Here is a 17,742-nt window from a genome sequence, read left to right as displayed (position 1 = left end):
AGTTCGAAGGAATGCCAAAATGATGTTCGAACTGGGGGCCGAATTGATGTTCGAACGGGGGGGAGGCAAATTGATGATCGACCTACATGTAGGGGCACCGAACCGATATTCGAACTAGGAGGGCGCCGAAATGATGTTCGAAGTGGGGGCGCCAAATTGATACTCGAACTAGGGAGGGGGGCCGAATCGATGTTCGACGTAGGGGCGCCAAATTGATGTTGGAACTAGGTTGCGCCAAATGGATACTCGAGCTAGGGGGGGCGAAATAGTATTCGAACTAGGGGCGCCAAATTGATGTTTGACTTACATGTAGGGGCGCCGAATCGATATTCGAACTAGGAGGGCGCCGAAATGATGTTCGAAGGGATGCAAAAATGATGTTCGAACTGGGGGCCGAATTGAAGTTAGAACGGGGGGGGGGGGGCGAACTGATGATCGACCTACATGTAGGGGCGCCGAATTGATATTCGAACTAGGGGCGCCAAATTGATGTTGGACCTTCATGTAGGGGCGCCGAATTGATATTCGAACTAGGGGGGGGGGGCGCAAAATTGATACTCGAGCTAGGGGGATGATATTTGAACTAGGGAAGGCAAATTTAGTTCGAAGGGATGCCAAAATGATGTTCGAACTGGGGGGCGAATTTATGTTTGAACGGGGGGGGGGGGGGGGGGGCGAATTGATGATCGACCCACATGTTTGGGCGCCAAATTAATATACAACTAGGGGCGCCAAATTGATGTTGGACCTACATGTGGGGGCGCCGAATTGATATTCGAACTAGGAGGGCGCCGAAATGATGTTCGAAGTGGGGGCGCCAAATTGATACTCGAACTAGGGAGGGGGCCGAATCGATGTTCGAGGTAGGGGGGCGCTAAATTGATACTCAAACTAGGGGGCGCCGAATCGATGTTCAAACTAGGGGGGGGGCGAAAAATTGATACTCGAGCTAGGGGGGCGAAATGATATTCGAACTAGAGAAGGCACATTGAGTTCGAAGGAATGCCAAAATGATGTTCGAACTGGGGCCGAAATTATGTTCGCATCAATTGTTTAGTTATATAGCTATCTTGTTTATGATTACAAAACTGATTAAAGTTTTACATTTTTTATGTAGAAATGTCAAAAATTTTCAGCTCGCGCTTCGCGCTCGTATTATTTGATTGTGAAATATGTAATGTCTTCATGGCTGAATGCAAGCAGTCCTTAAAAGGCACTTTTCGATCAGTTCAAAACGTGTACAAACATTTTCTGCTCGCGCTTTGCGCTCGCATTATTTATGTAGGAAGATCCCCTCTTACTCATCTTTTTCATGATTTAGGAAACATGAATAGGGTGTCCGGTTCTAGGTCTAAATCTAGAATTTTTCCGCTCGCACTTCGCGCTCGCATCAATTGATTTGATTTGATTTATTTTCTTCTGCATCCATAACATTCATATAATAAATTTTTTACAACATAATAAACATAATATGTATGCATTCTTGGCATGAATCATAAATAAAGAGTACTAAAAAAATGATTCCTGACAAAAATGATTAACTATATGATATTCACAATTTGCAGGAGGATTGTCATCATAAGCAGATTGCTTGAAAAAATGACAATCCCAAACTTATACTAATTGAATTAATACATTTATAAAGCACAATTGGCATATATTTTCAAATACGAAACATGAATTCATGCAATATTATAGTATGAAGATGATGATGATGATAATGATTATGATGATGATGATGATGAAGGCCATGGAGATGATGGTGGTCATGATGAAGATATTGGTAATGACTAAATCGAAGGAGGAATAAATTCACGATAAAAAGGATACGACACAGAAATTTTACTTCAAATATTCTGATAATAACATAGATTTAACGTTTGCCTTAAAGGGGAAGTTCACCCTGAAGAAAACTTTGTTGTGAAAATAGCAGAAAAAATAGTAAAAAAAAAATTGGTGAAGGTTTGAGGAAAATCCGTTAAAGAGTAAGAAAGTTATTAGAGTTCAAAATTTTGGATTTGTGACGTCATAAACGAGCAGCTGCCCCATGTGTTATGTAATATAAAATGTATGAATTTCAAATTTTGTATGGTTCCTGATGACTTAATTTTGTTTTCTTTTCATGATCGGGTATGAAATGATTTGTCTATTGATATACAAAAGTTACAGTGAAAACCATTTTCAATTTTCTGAGAAAATGACATTTCATTGATATTTTACCATTCGCTATGTAGGAATGCTGCTCGCATATGACGTCACAAATCAAATAATTGAAATTCTAATAACTTTTTAATTATTTGATGAATTTTTCTCAAACCTTCGGCAATATTTTTTATTATTTTTTCTGCTATTTTTACAATAAAGTTTTTGTCAGGGTGAACTTCCCCTTTAAATGAGTGAAGAGACGAAGATTGTTTTACAGACTCTGCTGGTAGAGAGTTCCACAAATCTGGACCAGGGTGTCTTATGGATCTCTGCGCAATAAGCAGTTTGGGGTTGATTAAATGGAAATTTGAAGAGTTATGGGTACGGTATGAATGAATAGATGTATTCAGAGAATAAAAGTTGTGGAATGAAGGTAGGTGGGAGCATGTTATTTACGTACTTAAACATAAGTAGTAAACTTTGAAGTGTATTTATGTCAAATACTGTTAGAGTCTTTAGTTTATGGAATAGTGGATTTGTGTGTGATAAATATTGGGAATCAGTACAGATTCGAAATTGTTTTTTTTTTCTGTAATTAAGTAAATTGTATTAAAGTTTTCCATTCTTTATAAAGAAATGTCAAAAAATTTCAGCTCGCGCTTCGCGCTCGCATTATTTAATTGATGAAATATGTAATGTCTTCATGGCTAAATGCAAGAAGTCCTTAAAAGGCACTTTTCGATCAGTTCAAACGTATACAAACATTTTCTGCTCGCGCTTTGCGCTCGCATTATTAATGTAGGAAGATCCCCTCTTACTCATCTTTTTCATGATTTAGGAAACATGAATAGAGTGTCCCGTTCTAGGTCTAAATCTAGAATTTTTCCGCTCGCACTTCGCGCTCGTATCAATTGTTTAGTTATACTGTATAGCTGTCCTGTTCATGATTACAAAAACTGATTAAAGTTTTCCATTCTTTATGTAGAAATGTCAAAATTTTTCAGCTCGCGCTTCGCGCTCGCATTATTTGATTGTTGAAATATATAACATCTTCATGGCTAACTGTATGCAGTCTTTAACAGGACTGGTAGGCCTACCTTTCCGATCGGTTGAAAACGTTTATCAAAAATTTCTCCTAGTGCTTTGCGTTCGCAGTAATTATAGCAGGCACTTCTTTTTTCCGAATGTTCAAATTTTAGGAAAAAATACATACAATTTAAAAAAAATTGCTCTCGCTTCGCGCAGGCACTATAAAATAAGGATTATGATATTATACATTTATGTTGATTTAAAGAATAAAGTTAAGAAGTGACTTATAGGACTACCCCCTTCAAAGAAACAAACGAAAAAAAAACATCTTCGAGCGGCCGATCGGGGAAAATATGGCTGAAAAAAAATTTCGGGCCCCTTTATTGGCGAAGGCTGGATCCGCCCCTGATTCATGTGCCCATGAAATAAGATAATTTAACATGCATTTAAGGCACTTATGATTGCCTGGGGGGAGGAGGGGCCGCCATTTTTCCGAAAAGTACACAGGGGCGCCAAAATCAGGTCGAATTTGGGCCCCCCTCCCTACAAAATCCTGGATCCGCGCCTGTCTAAACTTACTATTATTTGTTGTTGACCGGGAATTACATGCCACCGCACGTCGTCAATCATCAAGATAATGAAATTCATACTTTGATTTGATTATTTAAATTATTTCTTTATTTTTTTCTCTCTTCTACACACAGATCTGCACACTTGCTGACTCTGGTGACTTCTGGTCTCTGCTCGCTACTTCAATCTGGGAGATTCCATCATGTCCTCTTACTGATTTGGATATAGCCATTTTTTTCTTCACTCTTTCCAGGAGCTACGATGCAAGTTTTGGACTGATAATGATGCAACAGAAAATTTATCTTTATCGATCTTGGAAACGATTTTGAGCACAGTTTTGGAGAGAACTAAAAAAATTGACTTGGACAGGAATACAGCTTGTCGAAAATAAGAACACACAACTTAAAACGAAAAAAAAACAATTTTAATGTTATTAGGGCATTTTGCAAGAAATTTTCTAATCAATCACACGTCCCAAATCAAGGGTAAGTCCTTTGATTAAAGACAAACATGTACATGTAGTTGAACTGCTATTGCAACTCGACCTTATTACGCTTGAATTTGAATTTAAGACTTACGCTTGATTTGCAATGGAACATAAGTTTCTTGCAGTGCCCCATATTTGTGTTTTGTTATCAGATATCTAACGTGCTGATTTTTCTCGAAAGGTATAATATATTTGTCCTTTTAAACGGTATTTGAATATGGGTACGCCTTTTATTTGTTTTCCACAATATTTATTGCATGTACATGTATGAACAGAAGTGAAATATTTATTGTGAAGCACTGAATGTTGTGTGCTGTTGTGTGATGGTTCATCATTTTTTTTTGTTCTAAGACTGTAAGCCTGGTGGGTGTGAGGAAGTGGCCTGGATGAAAGAAAAGTGAACATGTGCCCAATTACAGATTTGCATATTTTAAGACAATTTTGTTTCTGGATAAATATTGCTATGCATTCCCTACATTAAGAGTAAAGGAGAAGTCCACACAATCAAAAATTCATTTGAATTTAAAGAAAAATAAGATATTGCAGGAAATTTCATAAAAACTTTGATTCAAATTTATATAATTACTACTCTAACATTGAGAAATTTTGCCTAATTTATAAAACGATGATATGCTCATCTGTGTCGATGTGCAAATTACACTAACCGTTATGTCACACGCACTAAGTTCTTTTGTATTTTGTTGTTTGATATATTTACATGACATGTAGATTTGATATTTAATTTTCTATTTATTTTCTGAAAAATTTTCAGAGGGATTTTAATTCCTCCAAATAACATTTAGAGTTACAGTTCCGTAAATGTAACCTATTGTGTTCGGATGAAGAAATTCCTATACTCAAATCTGCAAAGAATTAAAAAACAAAATGCCACAAAAAAATTAGAAACGAATGTGATGTGAGTGACAACACTAATTTGCATATCATTGTTTTGTGACTGTTTTGAGTAAAAACAGCAAGGGAAATTACTCTATTCAAATAATTTTTAGTTGATGTGGACTTGACTTTTAACTCATCCTGTACCCCTCCCATCCCAAATAAGAGTAGAATCTAATCAAGAACTTGAAAATCAAAAGCAGCAATTAAATAAGATTTGATAAATACAGGTCTGAATGGGATTTCACAAGAAAAAAAAGCTGGGTAGGGACGAGAAGGAATAAAAAAAATAACCAAGTTAATCTGAGTTTTGAACCAGGGTCCTCGTACACGACAAAACGATGGCCAACACGTTTGGCTACAGGCCATTCCCTATATTATGGTGTGCTTTTAAGATATATGAAACAAAGTCCGCTCGCCGCAGTGGGCTAATCATGTTTCGGCAATTCAACTGCAATTTCAATCATTTCGCGATGGATATTGCCATGTTATTTTGTGGTTCCTGACTTTGTTACGTAATGAAATTTCATAATTTTTTTTCAGTCGTGACGAAGAATGTCTATGCTTTATATTGATTATAATATCAATTTGTCGCAAGTGTGATTTCTAAGTGAAAATATGCTTTGTTTATTCAAATATATTTCTTGAAAAAAAAATCATTTTTTCTAAGCTAAATATCGGTTACCAAAATACGTTAAATGTGCAGTTTATTTCACTGTTCAGTAAATTCAAACTTTTATCTATATAACAAGACCAATCTTGTGAGGAATAAACAATTCTAAGAGCAAAAAACGCTGATTGGAAAGATCGTCTTCAATGGGCTGCTGTCAGCTCAGCTGCTCACGCTCATTGTGTGACGTCACTCAGCTGGAGCTCGCAAGAGGACCGATGGAAGGCAGAAATATGGCATGAAAATAAATCATTTTTTAGAGCTGATTTCTGCAAACTCTAATGACTATTTTGAAAAGTGAAGTTATATATCTGATTAGTAATACTTCCCCTTTACAATGATGACCACAAACAGGCATTATAAAATACTTTGGATTCTTCGGGTGTCTCCTTTAAATAAAAAATGTGAAAGCACCCCGGTCCCCACTGACAAGCTCGGTCACTTTCAAGTTTCTTCAAAAAAGTTATGCATCTTCGTGGATTCTTCCTCCCCCCCCCACAAAAATTTCTGTGAACGACCAAGGCAACAACAGTAATGACCATGATGGGCCAATTGTCAAAACAAAACAAAATTTCAGCACTGGCATGACTGGCAGCAGGTCTTAAGTTATACCCAATAGACCCTCCTCTAACTATATTTAGGACCAACACTACCCTACTCTATTTATCCAAATGAAGTAAAAAAATCTATATAATTCTATAATTCAACAAAATAAATACACTTTATGGCAAGTTTCCCAAAGTCTGCACAGACCTCCTTGTCTGTGCATACGCATATCTGCGCGATTCTACATGTAGTAAAAGAAGATACGCAACGAACACAAACTTTACAGATGCAAGACATAGACAGATATTCATTAAGAAATCCGACACAAAAATATAATGAATTTTGAGCATTTCATTGTGACAGCCTCAAAATGCAGCCTTTCTCATCAAAATCCCTGACTCGCATGCAAAGTGAATGGGTGTGCAGACATGGGGCACCATTTTTTGTTCAATCTGAAAATGACTGCCCGAGGTTTTTTTACAAGAAAATCATATAGATCTATTTCTTTCAAATTTTTACAAGATATTTGGTACACTTATAATAATATAATACTTTTACCACATCTAGCATTGCTTGTTTTCAATGGGCATTGTTGTTTTATCCCATCTTGGTATAATTGTTTAGTATGCTAATTCCATTTTTATACATATACAGCGAGAAAATATTTAATCAATCATTAGATTTATGATATCTCTTATTTCCGTGTAAGCCAGGTGAATACTACTTAACTCATTGACAGAAGTCCTTTAATCAGTTTTACCAACCTCATCAACATATTTTTCATTTTCCCCCTTATTCCGGCTCAGTTACATTTCATATTCAATTCTTTAAAGAAATATAATTTGTTTATAATTTGTTTCTTATTTTATTCATGCAAGCTTATGAATTACTGACTTTATCCCCACAGAATCATATTGTGGTTACAACTATCCAATATCACAGTTATCCCATGTATAAAATTATTCTAATCTTCTCCTTTCTTAATTTATAACATTTATTTATTTCATTACTTTTATATGTCATTTTGTTATAGCAATTGTTATTGTATATATTTTGTATTTTACCTTGTACAGAATTTCGCAATTCAGCCTTTGGCTGCGATGAAGTTTTTTTTAATGAACCATTTCAATTTCAATTTCAATTTCAATATAAGGAAAATTATCAATTGAAAGATTTTGTGATATTTCATATTTTTCTAATTTTTAAATGAATTCTTGTTTAAAATGAAATCAATATTGAAGAAATGTTTGCAATGAAGTTGTATTCCATATACATGATTTAGGGCTAGATCTTTTAGAAGAAAAAGGTAATCTCGGGGGCGAATATTTCATTTTTTCGCGGTAAACGCACATGATGGGACGCAATCCCTGGCACCATGGAGAGAGTAAGCACACGTTACTCGTTAGTGATGATTTTTACTCTCTAGGACTAAGAGTAAGACTCCTGGCTAGGTCACTCGGTCTCCACTTTTAAAAAAGTAGTCTAGCTAGGGTCTAGACCAAAAGCTTTGGTCTGTAGTAATTGGGCCATGTACCTGTATTAGCCTATATGTATTAGCCTGTGTATTGATCTATGTTAATGTATATTAAGTCTGTGTATGCTATGTGTATGTGAGGAGCACTTCTGATTGGAGCAGCCTTAATATGCTCCTGCATTGCCTGCTACGTACGTGCGTCACACAGCACGCACACAAGTTGGTGCCTTGTCGGGATCAGAGAGATTGGAAATAGACATCAGAGAGAGAAGACCCCGAGACGCCAACGAGTGTGGACGCCCCGGGGGGGCCACTTACATTGACGAGTGGATACCATGCGCGACCAAAAAAACACGTAAAAAGGATGTCCTTTTAACGATAGGGCACGTTACGTACGTAACGTGATAAGGGTGTCAAAAACACAAAAATAATGAAAAAAGGGTATCTATTTCGCTAGGAAAATTACGTGCTTAGGGTCGAATTTGCGGGGATGATAAAACAAAATTAAAATGTTTTATAAAGGATGTCCTTTTTGCCCCAACACTTCGTGTTTAGAGTCCGATTTGCGCGAGGTGTAGAAGGTGGGAAGGTAAAGCCGACGACGCCATGAGGACCCGTAACAATAAAACATTTCTGTACTTGTTTAGGGGTTCATTTCAGGGAATATTTGTCAATAGTATCGTTTTGTTTCCAATACTTGTTAAGGGTAGGGTTTCACACGCCAATACTTGTTAAGGGGTGCATTTTCATAATATGGAAATTACGTGTTTAGGGTGCTTTATCACACATTGAGCCTCGCCCTTATGCTCGGGCATGATTATAAAATATCCTGTTTATACAATGATACGATCAACCAATCCGTTCTCCCTTTCCTTTCTCTTCCTCCCCCCCCCCCCCCCTTTCTTTCCTATTTCCCCCTTTCGCTTCTTTCTCCTTTTTTTCTATCTTTCCTTGTTTTTTTTTACTGTACCCATTGGTGGTACCAAGGGATGGGGGAAAAGTCAGGACCGTGGTTCCCCACGCTTGAAATACCCCTATATTTCATTAAAGGAGAATGAAACCATCGGAACAAGATAGCTTGTGTGAAAACAGAAAAATCAAAGAAACAGATCAACAAAAGTTTGAGAAAAATCGGAAAATAAATGAGAAAGTTATGAGCATTTAAATATTGCAATCACTAATGCTATGGAGATCCTCCCATTGGCAATGCGACAAGGATGTGTGATGTCACTGATGAACAACTCTCCCCATTACTTTAGTATATATTTCACTTGAATTGCCTCTTTTATCACATCTATCCATAGATCATATGTTCTTTCTACATGAGGCCATGTGATACATATTTTTCAAAAATACATCATGGATAAAGAGTTTGTATCATCATAAGAAAAAGCAAAAAGAGACATTTTGAGGGTATTTTATAGTCCACCAAAAGGAAAGTTGTTCATCAGTGACATCACACATCCTTGTCGCATTGCCAATGGGAGGATCTCCATAGCATTAGTGATTGCAATATTTAAATGCTCATAACTTTCTCACTTATTGTCTGATTTTTCTCAAACTTTCTTTATTCTTATTCTTTGATTTTTCTGTTTCTACACAAGCCTATTTGTTCCAAAGGTTTCATTCCCCTTTAATTTTGTTAATTTAAGCCCCCAAAATTTGCATGCGCCAGATGAAGCTAGTGCAAATCTGGTTGCCCGGGTCAAGTTCTACAAGTTAGGATGCCTGGTTGCCCCAGCTTGGCCGTTGGATATCTCTGGGGGCCCCTTGAAAAATATACTTTTTTAAATTAAAAGAGATGCTCTAAATAGCCCTTTATTCCCTTTAATTTTGTTAATTTGAGCCCACTAAAATGCATGCGCAGGGTCAAGCTAGTGTTTATCTGGTTGCCCGAGTCGAGTTCTACAAGTCAAGATACGTGGTCACTCTGGCTAAGCCGTCGGGATATCCCTAGGGGTCCCTCGAAAAAAAAATCAAAAATTAAAAATCTCATGCCCTTTTATTCACTGACCTTGTCCCCTAAATGTCCTCGTACTAGGGCAAGCCAGTGTATTTATGGTTGCCCGAGATGTGCTGCACCTGTTAAACCCCCTATTTAGCTTTGAAAGCCCCTAATTTTGAATATCAACAACTAACCAAATTCACACGCGTTTGAATATCGAACCAACTTCACAGTTTGAATATCGAAAATCGAATATCCAACCAACTTCCTGCCGGTGTTAATGCGTGCAGGTGCAAGCATCTTGTCAGATCATCTCATCTAAAAGATGTCAACATGATGAGATCCGGGATCTTGTCATCTCATCATCTCTTCTAAAAGATGTCGACAAGACGAGATCCGGGATCTTGTCATCTCATCATCTCTTCTATAAGATGTCGACATGACGAGATCTGGGATCTTGACATCTGATCATCTCTTCAAAAGGATGTTGACATGACGACATCCGGGATCTTGTCAATTGATCATCTCTTCTGAAAGATGTCGACATGATGAGATCCGGGATCTTGTCATCTCATCATCTCTTCTAAAAGATGTCAACATGATGAGATCCGGGATCTTGTCATCTCATCATCTCTTCTAAAAGATGTCAACATGATGAGATCCGAGATCTTGACATCTCATCATCTCTTCTACAAGATGTCAACATGATGAGATCCGGGATCTTGTCATCTCACCATCTCTTCTACAAGATGTCAACATGATGAGATCCGGGATCTTGTCATCTCATCATCTCTTCTACAAGATGTCAACATGATGAGATCTGGGATCTTGTCATCTCATCATCTCTTCTAAAAGATGTCAACATGATGAGATCCGGGATCTTGTCATCTCTTCTAAAATATGTCGACATGATGAGATCCGGGATCTCGTCATCTTATCTTTTCCTATCAAGATGTCGACTTCCCAAGATAATTATCTCAACATCTCGGTGGCACTTTTAAGCTTCCATAGTTTAGGGGTTCATTTCAGGGAATATTTGTCAATAGTATCGTTTTGTTTCCAATACTTGTTAAGGGTAGGCTTTCACACGCCAATACTTGTTAAGGGGTGCATTTTCATAATATGGAAATTACGTGTTTAGGGTGCTTTTCGAGACCCCGTGGTCGCGCATGGTATCCACTCGTGAATGGAAGTGGCCCCCCCCGGGTGGACGCACGCAACCAGCTGATCCCCTCCGGCGTCATGATCTTCAATTAAGAAGCAACATAGAATCATGTGGCATCGTTAGTGCGACTGTCAGGTGACTATAAGTTGTTGTCACTGTTTTGTACTGTCGGTAACCCATTCGTGAGTCCTAATCATTGTCAGTGTCGTCCTTGTCATTAAGTAGTCAACCACTCGACCATCGTAGATTGTCTTATCCCGTGTCTCTCGTGCCGTCATCACAACTAACACATGAAGTACACTGTCATTCATGCCCAATGGTCTACATTTTACTTCATAATCATATCTCTGTTATATTGGTTGTTCCACTGAACTCCATTGCCATTGGCTCCACTCACCAATTACAGTCTACAGAGACAGAAGTTCCAAATCGATCTGTACAGGGACTAAATGGCCATTGTTTATGTATTAAGTTCATATAAACCAGGGAAGTGGGAGTTGCGCAACAGCCGAAGTGAGTCACTGTTTTCTTCCTTTTTTAACCGTTTTGTTGCATTTCAGGCTAAAACGGAATGATCTAAAGTCAAAATAAAGACTTTATTTTGGTCCATTTTTTTTATATATTTTTATGAAATAAAGATAGAAATTGATGAGCCCCGTCGGGTAAATCGTACCGGGGGGGGGGAATTTTTGCTTTGTTAACCCCCTAATCGTGATCGCACGGTCGCGAGTAGACCAAAAGCTTCAGTCTCTGTTTAGTTGGTTGTTCAGCTGAACTCCGTTGGCTTCACTCACCAAATACAGAGACCGAAGTTCTAGCGCGATCTGTACAGGGGACTCAATGGCCATATGTTCATGTACTTAAGATCGGATAAATCGGGGAAGTAAAATTGCGCGACAGCCGAGGTAAGTCACTGTTTTTGTTCCTTTTAACTTCATTTTTGTCAGTTTTTTTTGTTGCAATTAATGCCAAGAGGGAATATAAATTTGCATTTTGGTCACGTTAATTTTCAAAATTTTTATACAAAATTTGAAGAGCCCTGACGGGGGATTTTGCATTGCAAGTCCCCTAATGGTGGCTGCACGATAGCAAGCCGTCTGTGTACGAGGAGAAATTGAAAAAAAAATATTAAAAAACTCCTCGAAACGGCTGCCAGCTGTCTAGGTCGCGAGCCGCCTGTGTGGCTACGCTAGTCGCTACGACTCACGAGTATACCCAGTTGTTGTGTATCCGGACGGGTTGTGTGTCCGGACGATCTAGTACTATTTTAGAATGTCATTTGGAAAATTTTACAAGCGAAGTTTCATCAATTTTTAGAACAAAATGTTAGGAAATATTATAAAGAACAAAATAGAAAATGATTACAAGTAATGAATTCATATTTTTAGTGTAATCCACAGACAAAAAAGAAGGCTTCAAATAATTAAAGTGTCCGGACACCCGACCCCCCCCCAGGGCGCGACAAACCCGCTTGCCCGGGGCAAGTGAAAATGACGTGCGGGCAAGCACTTCTCAAAGTCAATTGCCCGATCGGGCAAGTGGTTGTTGCGTCTTTTTTTCTGTACCGTACCTCGCTTTTCCATAAATCATCAAAAATCCACACTCAAAATCATGAATAAGCCTTAAAAAATAGCGAGTAGCGCAGTTTCAAATTCCGAAATTGCGTTATTTTTTCTGTACCACGTATTTCCATACGTGGTACCAGGTATGAAAAAAATCAACGCAATGGCCGGGAAACAGTTGAATGTAGTATAGGGGTCCATTATGACTACCACCATGTGCAATTTCTAATGCACATTTTCCCCCTTCCGATATCACAATTCTGTGATAAAATAATTAGAATTACACAGGAAATAAATCACAGTCTAGTAACCGCGCATTGGTGAGTTGTCATTCGGCTTTGCTTTTCAAAACGGCCTATTAACATCCAAAATAACTTGCCATATTTGTTAATTATAACTTAAAATTCATTTGTTTCCCTTTTTGAGGGAATGAGGTAAATATCAGACAATAAATCATCAAACAAAGCTCCATCTATTTTACAAGGCCGGCGGGAGGCTCACACACGTGCGCATACTAGCTAGCCAGTCTGAGCTCTGTCTCTCTGCCAGAGCTCTGGGGGACAATTCGCTCAGTAAAGGCCTCAATGATGGTGATTTTCTGTTTCAGACAGAGTTTACATTTCGGGTATATTATTCAAAACTTCCAATAAAGTTTGATGATTTCTTCATTGTCATGTATATTTAAGTTATTAATGAATACATTCTCACCAAATTTAGACTCCCCCATAGAGAAATGCAATTTTCGTAGAAGTCTGCGTTTTCAAAGAACTTCAGGAAAAGTTAGGGTATGTGGGCCTTTATGGCTTTATTACATGGCCGAGTACAGGTTATTGTACTGGAATAGGCGAAGTAGAAATTAGATATTGAATTCATTTATATCAAAGTTCAACTCACAGTCACACCCACACAAACACCCACACACACACACACACACACCCCCACCCCCAAGATTCTAAGCATACCATTTCATGGATTTAAAGATGCAAAATGTGAAATTTTAGCCACTCCACTTTTGATGATAAAATAATTTTTTCCGAGTCAATAAAGAGCTGAACATTTTTCACTGGCTTTCTTACTTTTCCAACTACGGTAAATGAAAGCAATTCTAAGGAAATATGGTACGCAGGAAGCCATTTCATGGATTTAAAGATGCAAAATATGAAATTTTAGCAACTTTGTTGAAGGGTTTTTTAAAACCTTAAATAACCATAAAATATTGATTTTTTTCTCCAAAATAAACGTAAAGACTTAGGCCTACGTTGCTGAAAATATCCTTTTCAATGTGTGTTCTTTTATACTGGACATGATTCTCAATTGTTATTTTGTATACCTTAATAAAAATAAGAGTAGTGCCGTCATAATGAAAAAATTATTTTAAAAATTGGGCAAGCAGTTTTTTCTATCGGGCAAGCAAATTTTTTCATCACTTGCCCAACAGGGCAAGTGACGAAAAAAATTTTTGTAGAGGCCTGCCCCCCCCCCCCCCCATCCTACGACGACTACGAGAAATTTTTACGGCTGCCAGCTGTCTAACTTACATGGTCTAGCCGGCTAGAGCAACGCCAATGGCCTGCCTGCCGAATGACCGCTTCATAGTTTCATTTGATAAAAGGAAATTTGCCATTACGATATTCACCTATTCACTTGCTTGCCAAAAAGACACGCACGACGAAGATGCAGCAGGGATGAAGCAGCGGATAGAGGCCTTCTGGAGCACGGGGCTTGCCCGGCGCTGTCATCAGGTACAGTCCGGTGGGTCCGCCAGCAATAGGCGGTAGCCTTGCGTGGCGCGAGCAATAACAATAACATGAATGTTATCATCCCGGAAGTAAATCTCTATCATAGATATTTATTTTTAAACTTAGATCTATTATAATACTTATATGACAATTTTATTTTTGCTTGATATTATTTCAAATATTAAGATCTATATATTATATTTTCACATGATTATAAGCTAGCACGAGTAATTCAGGCCACATTATATTGACAAGAGAATATAATTTTTAGATTGGCAACTACCCTCAAGTACACAAATTCGACTTTAGACGTTTAAAATATTATGAGTCATTCAGAATGACGTGTCGACCGCTAGCGCTGCGCCCACGCAAGCGACCAATTAGCGCCCGATCTTCACAAGAAATATGAAAGAGCGTGTAGTGTGTCTTCAAAAGGGTGCAAAAGACAGGGGAAATGTCCTCTTTTCTAAAGTTTCAAGTTTCATTTATTTCTCCTCAAGAGATCAAGATAAAAATACATAGAAAAAATAAACAATGTAAATACAATGTATATCAAAATTAAAGAAAGTGAGGAAGGTAATGGCCAAAAAGGAAGAAACCTTGTGTCAGGCCAACCCATAACAAAAATTGTACTTAAAGAAATATTAAAAACATCATATAATCACAAATTCAATGAGGAAAAAAAAACATAACAAACAAGCAAACAAACACCTAGCTAAACCTTAACCGAATGGGGGGGAACCAAAAATAAATCTAAGATTTAGACAATAAAATGTTTTGTATTTCCTTTTAAAAACAGATACCGAAGGGCTTTATTCAATGTCAGAAGGGATTGAGTTCCAAATAACTGGTCCTTGATAACATATACTGTTTTTGAAGATGAGATGCTGTCAGATTTGATTTATTTTCTATTGCTTCACTCACAATGTTCATGATTTATAAATTTTAATTGCAAAAAATAAAAATGTAAAATGGGAGCTAGGCCTATCATTATGAGGATTACCCTGTCACCCTATATACCCGAGGAGCTGTGCTTTTGTGTAAAAAAAAAAACGGACAAGAAAAAAGGGGAAGCAGACAAAAATAAAGGGGTTTTCCTCCAGAAAAAACTTGGCAATCATAATAACAAAAAATGCCATCACTCGCATATGAAAGAAATTTATGGGGTGTGTCGTTTGTTTTTGAAGATTTACACGGGAGTCAAATTTCCCCTATAAAGTGACTACCACTTTATCATTCCATGCATAAAGGGCGTTATTACCCGTATTTATAATCAAAAGTATATTCAGGTATAGGCACATCAGTGCTTGAGGACATATACTTGAGTTAAAGGCCTGGTCACACCGCCCGAGCGTTGTTGCTGCGGTCGCGGAGCGGAGAGAAAAAATCATCACCGCTCACCACCGTTCACCATTTTCGAATTCGATTGTTTTGTTGTTGTTTTTTCGTTTTTTTTCCTCCAATTTTGTGAGCGAAATTCGACTCTCTTTCTCCTCAGCTCCACGACCGCTCCAACAACACTCGGGCAGTGTGACCAGGCCTTTACATCCTTCCCGAATCTTCCATAAAACAGAGTATGATTGCATGTGATATGCAAATTGGGGCACTATCATTCATGTTCCTTTTTGAACAGGACTAATGAATACACTGGCGTAAATCCGTGTTGATGTGTGGGGGGAAGACTGAAATATTTTGGCATTTTTTGCAGTCATGTTTTTAGATATGCAAGGAATTGTCAATGATATGTCCACAGTGGCGTACCGTAGGTCACGGCATGGGGGGGGGGGGGGGGGCGGGGGGCACCAAGCAAAATGTTTGAATCACTGAGTAAGCACGCTCAGTTGCTAGATATTCTGACCTATAATAGAGACATTTTAAGGACAATGCCATAAAACGGATATGGACATTCTATCTTAATCCCCTCCCAAAGACCCCAACATTGATGAATTGGAAGAAACGGGGGTTTCTCTTCAATGTTATAATAATGACATAAGAATTTCGTTTGGAAATGGTGAACTGGCACTTTATTGGCATTTTATGATTCAATAATATTGTTTTATTTGTTAAGCGGTATTTCAGGAGGAATTTTTACCAATAAAACAATTATCTCTTGTGATTTTTTTCTTCATTTCTTTCGTAAAAAGTGTGTGTGTTTGTGTGTGTGGGGGTGTTTGTACAGGCCATCCCCCCCTCCTCGAAAAGTGGGGGGATATATCCCCTACCCCCCGGGATTTACGCTAGTGAATGATTAAATTTAACATGTTTCGGTATAGATTATTTCAAAAATTAGATTTTAAATGCAATTTGCAAGCTTGATGGCTCGAAATCAAAATTTTCGGGATCTTATAGTTTATTTTCATTATTTATCTGTTTTGCAGAGCAACTTAAAACGTTGTCAGTTTCATTAATACAAACATGATGCAAATGTGAACAAGTGCGCAAGAAACAGACCTTAACTAGAGCATTCATGCAAATCATAATTAAAATGCTTCAAGTTTCAAGAAAAACACAAAGTTAAAATCGTCATAATATATCATGAGTACAAAACAAGAATTATTCCAATATTCTAACCATATTAATATTCTAGTCAAATTTCTCTATCTCAGGACGAGTCCATCCCAATAAAAAGTTAATAGGGCATAAAAAGGAAAATACCATCAAGCACAACACTTAAAATTTCATCAAAATCGGATAAGAAAGTTACGACATTTTATGAATTTCTCTGAATTTCACATAATAGTTATATGCGCATTCTGGTCTGTATGCAAATGAGGGAACTGATGACGTCACTCATTTTATTATATGAAATATGAAACATTTCGTCTCATATTGTTCTGTGAATCAAATTGCTTCATAAACTTGCCATTGTTTTACCATTTTATGGTTCAGTCAAGTTACACTCTTAAATCAAATCAGTCAAATTCACTAAACCATGCACTCTAGCGGCTGGGTACGTGCAACTGATATGAAAATCAGTGAATATCACATTTCTGACAATAGTATCATTCTATAGTCAGAAATAACTCTGTTCTAGTAAAATACTACTAGAAAATACTCATATGACTAGAATAACAGTTGCACCTGCTCCCGCACCTGCTGCAGCTGACCCTATCAACTAGTCATTTTTGACTGGTTTGTTTTTAGAGTGTGGTCCTTTTTGTCATATCTTTAAAAAAAAAAACATAAGAAATAGTGAGTGATGGACGTCACAGATTTTCCAATTAGAATAACTGAGTTGTGGATAATTAGGAAAAATAAGCGAAACTTTAAAATGTCATAACTTTCTTATTTTACATCCGATTTCGATGAAATTTTCACTGTTACGCTTGTTTGATTTTTCTATATTGATTCAAATCAACATTTTTCTAAAGTGGACTTTACCGTCAACTAGACCATAAACTTGAGTCTGTGTACCATCGACTGCTCTGCTGAACTTCATTAGCTACACTTTCCTAGTTTAGAAGGGGTTTAGTCAAATATCAGAATTATTTTATATAAATCCCCAGAAAATACTGA

General features: G+C 37.5%; 1 protein-coding gene across 2 annotated transcripts in view; it reads right to left on the bottom strand.

Moving 5' to 3' along the window:
- The window catches only part of LOC121425461 (coiled-coil domain-containing protein 125-like), a 39,072-nt gene extending 24,763 nt beyond the window's left edge, over positions 1 to 14,309 (bottom strand). For both annotated transcript variants that reach the window (XM_041621521.1, XM_041621522.1), the window contains exon 1: positions 14,124 to 14,309. The gene's annotated coding sequence lies outside the window, so the exon portion shown is untranslated. The remainder of the gene's footprint in view (positions 1 to 14,123) is intronic.
- Positions 14,310 to 17,742: the final 3,433 nt, after the last annotated feature.

This window comes from Lytechinus variegatus, chromosome 12 (genome assembly GCF_018143015.1).
Source record: "Lytechinus variegatus isolate NC3 chromosome 12, Lvar_3.0, whole genome shotgun sequence".
NCBI lineage: Eukaryota > Metazoa > Echinodermata > Echinoidea > Temnopleuroida > Toxopneustidae > Lytechinus > Lytechinus variegatus.
This window is presented reverse-complemented; position numbering and strand designations above follow the sequence as displayed.